Here is a 4,243-nt window from a genome sequence, read left to right on the forward strand (position 1 = left end):
AGAGGGGTCTGGCCTGGGGATGTTTTGGGGGGCGGTCTAAGGTGGTTTTGTGCCCTGCGGGGGTCGGGGAACCGGGATTCCCGCCTTGCCCCGTGCGTGGGGCAGACCGCTGCTGCCATTTCCCTGCCGGGCTGACAACCAGAGCATGTTTTCCAGCGGGGGTGGAGGAAGGCCGGGCCCACAGCGGTGCTGCGCCTCAGGGGGCCAAGGGCCCGCTCTGGTTCCCGCGGGGGGGGAAGGGAAAGGCTTCCCGCGGGCAGGGGTCACGGGGTAGTACCGCTACCAGGGGCACAGCTGCCCGGTGGCACCTGGCCCAGCCCGCCTGCCGGCTCACTTTCCACTGCGCTCATTAAGCCGCATGGAGGGAGCGGGGCCCATTCGCACCACGGTGGGCAGAGACGTGAACGTGTTGTAACTCGTGGGCAGGAGGCGCTGGCGCAGTTCGTTGCAGCGGGGCTTGTCTTTCTCTTCACCGGCGCCCTACCTACTACCCACGTTTTCCCTCGGCAGGCGTCCCTCCTCCTGGAGCGGACAGCTACAGTCCCAAAATACGCCCCGCTTTAAAGAAATGGTACGGCTTCCCTCTTTCCTTTTACACCATATCTGGTGCAACCCACTGGCCCTGTATGTATCAGCGTGTGGTTTTGTTCATTTCCTGTACAGTTTTCACATTCTTGAATGCCAGTTTTTGCTGCTGCTGTTCTGTGTAATGCTCTGTGGTGCCGCCAATACCATACTAGGCAACTTCCACGCATTCAGTAAGAGGGCCTGCTCCTTGGATGTCACAGCCTGAGGCCAAAAGAAAAGCATAAAGTGGAAGCCAAGAAGAAAGATGGAGAGAACATATTATTTACCCATTTAATTGCTCTCGATTACCCCAAATGGCTCTCTACTAATTGGCATTGAGATAAGGAGGGAAAAAAAAGCTGTACAACACCAGTCTAGTGGAGTGCCATTAAGGGGGTGTTCATTAAGTGGCACCAAAGGAAAAGTGCATAAATCTGGGTGAAGGAAGAAAAAGGACGTGCTTCTCAGCATACAGCAGCTTATTGTCAAATAAAACTGGATCATTATAAAAAGCTAGACATTGACAGTGATAAGACACGCCTTAGACAAATGCAATCTGAGTGCATGTTGCGTTGTGACATTACTGTTTTGTGGATAGATTTTGAATGTAAAGGAGTTAGCTATTGAGAAAAATGTTTGCTGCCAGTTTGATGCACCTTTTTTCCCCCCAGTTGCTAGATATGGCATCACTCGAGGCTTTTGCCATCTGAAGTGCTCTTTAACACCTGCACACATGCTACTACAGCATGCCAGGACACAAGTCACAATGACAAAGACTTTGAAACAAACTCAAATTGAGAGGCACGAGTAGAAAGCCAGGGCAAAAATGAGAGGAACAGAATGATCAAGAGGACGGAGGAGAAGGGAAAAGTCTCCCTTTGGGCTAAGTCGATTCATGCAAACAATGCAATTAGGCTGTTGCAACAGTTTACATGTTTAGCACTGCAGTGTGCATGTTGAAAGCTGCTATGGGAGGGGAGAGGGAGAGGAACACTCCAGGCTGGTGCTGAAAGGAAGAGAAAGTAAATTGGAGGAAAGAGAAAAATTACAACCATTAGATAGAAAAAGCAAGCAAGAAGAGGGCAGGAAAAAGCGAGCGATAGTGTATCTGTTGCTTTCTTGCAATGGCTCAAGCCTCGGACAGGAGAAGGAGGGTCAGGGCCAGGGGGTACTGGTTCAGAAGTCAGTAGGAATCCCTCAGTGGGCACTAGAATAAAAGCAGACAGCTCCGCAGGCCTGATTTGCTCTCTCTATAGAGCAGTTGGTCTTTTCTGCCCTGCAAGATGTGAGCAGGACACCTGGTACAGCAACTGACTTGTAGAGGAGAAACATTTCCCCTTTACAGTGGGCCTAGGGAAAACTAACTTCTGTTCAAGGGACCTGTTCAAAAGAGCAAAGCAGCAAATTGTTCAAAGGAAAAGGAAAGACTCTTCTTCTGGACAGGTCACCGGATTTTCTGAGTGAACACCACCAGCGCCAGAGCAGTTGCTGCCTGGAGATTCAAGGGATATGGAACATGACCCAGGCTGCACCAAAACTCATCTCTAATGCAATGACCTGGGGACACAATCAATTCCAATGATATGTTTTATGTCTGCTATAGTCTCATTTTATTTCCAACTGGCAACAATAAAACCCCAACATGTCAATGCCTTTGTACACTCGTGTTGCAGGATTTGTACCATTCTGCATTTTCAGTGGAGTACTGATCCCGACAAGAAGTCAAACTACACCGTGGCACCTCTTTGCCTGAAAAGCTTTGATGTCTTTGTCCAGAGTCTAGCAGAGCACTAGAAAAGACTCTCTCAAGCTGTGCTGGTCCAGGTTCATGAAATGTCTACATAGTTAAAGGTGGTCCTCTCCAGGGACCAAGACCATGTAGTGGTGAAGAGGCTCACATGTCCCAGTGATCTTTAGTCCTATGTTGCCCAGTCTCACACTCCTGTAAAGGTGACCCATGGCAAACAGGCCTGAGGGGAGGTTCCAGACAAATCATGGTCCAACCCCAAGTTCTCAATGGTAGATCAGGTAGAAGATGTCAGAATCTCAGGGGCTGCAAGGACGGAAGAAGGCTGCAGCAAGATGAAGGTCTGCCATCTAGGGTTCTTCCGACTGAGCCCAGATCTCCACCTTGTCAAGATCATGTGGTTGCCATTTCCATGCACCGGCTTCCTCATGTGAAAAGTCACATGCAGGCTTCTACCTGGGAAATAACACGCTCTCCTGTGCCAACCTCCAAAAGCCCTGCGGCAATGCACCAGTGGTGAAGAAGACAGGACTAGTGAATCCGGCAGTCTCCATCCATAAATATGCACACAGGCGATGGTAGCCCGCTGGTCATCTTGCTCACCTTAAGACCCATCAGCGAGCCCCGTGGTAGAGATCATCTTTGAATCAAGGGACTGCCGACAACATACCAGTAGTGTCAGGGTGATGTTGTGGCTGTGATGGTTAGGAATGATGCAAGAGGTAAGGATTTCTTTAGGGTGATGTATTTTATTGGACCAACTGCATCCTTGGGACAGAGTTAGACAAATATTCAAGCGCACGACATTCTTCTTCGGGTCTGTGGAATAAAAGCTTTTACTCCTCAGACTTGAAGAATCCCTCGCATTTGAAAACCTAACTCTATCCCAAGGATGCAGCTGGTCCAATCAAAGATACCACCCTAAGAAATCCTTGCCTCATCACGTACGCAGTTAATAGAAGTTAAATGTTTCTTTAAAGGACGTTATTGAAGTCAGGGTTTTTTCCCTTTCCTGTTTTGGCCCGAGTAAGGACTGCATCATCAGATTCTAAAAAACGTGGCAAAATCCTTTCAAAGAGAGATTTTAAAACAGCATCTTAAAATGAACTCGAAACAAGGGAAACTTCCTTCAGGATAAATGAGATGTGGCAGCTCTGTCTATATATATAATGGCAGGATCATTTTCAACAGGTTCCAAATAAGCCTTAAAAATCTCCTGATTCAAGGGGAAAGACATCATGCCATTGCATTACAAGAATCTTCTGACAGGAAAAGGCAGAGCAACTGTGGTTTAAAGGCAATAAAAAAGGGCTGGGGCTGAAGAGCTTTCAGTTGGCTTCTTCCCATAGAGAGAAACAAAAAGTTAGTCATCAGAATATAAAACCTATGCGACTTCAGAGCAGACATGGAAAGGATGTGATTTATAAGTCAGCAGAAGAGGAACGTGTGGAAGAAGTGGACTTTGATTTACGTTGCATGCCACACACAAACTCAGGGGCCATGCCCCCCCGAGCAGAAATGTGCAGTTTGCAGCACCTCAAAGTCTTTTAAGGCGCCACAAAATGCACATGGGGCACATGGATCCATTTGCTACACTGCATATTTGCAGCACGGCAGCAAAATTGGATATCAGGAAATCCCAGTATCTAAAAAACCTGTGCCAGAAAAAGGCAGGGCAGCGCATGTGGCTGCAATGTGTGCTGCCCCAAACCAGAGCCTGGCCAGCCAGAGCCACACTCCAGCTTCCAGCCAGCCTCTGCGCACCTGGATTGCCACCGCTGCAGTCCCAGGAAGCCCCCAGGTAAGGCTGCTCGGGCAGGCCCAGGTGCTGACACCAACCTTCCCTACCCCACCCAGGGCAATCTACCACATGCCAGTGCACGTCCAGGGGCATGCCTGGGGACAACTAGCAGTGGCACAAACACATGC

This window comes from Alligator sinensis, unplaced genomic scaffold (assembly GCF_000455745.1).
Source record: "Alligator sinensis unplaced genomic scaffold, ASM45574v1 scaffold210_2, whole genome shotgun sequence".
In the NCBI taxonomy this organism is placed as follows: domain Eukaryota; kingdom Metazoa; phylum Chordata; order Crocodylia; family Alligatoridae; genus Alligator; species Alligator sinensis.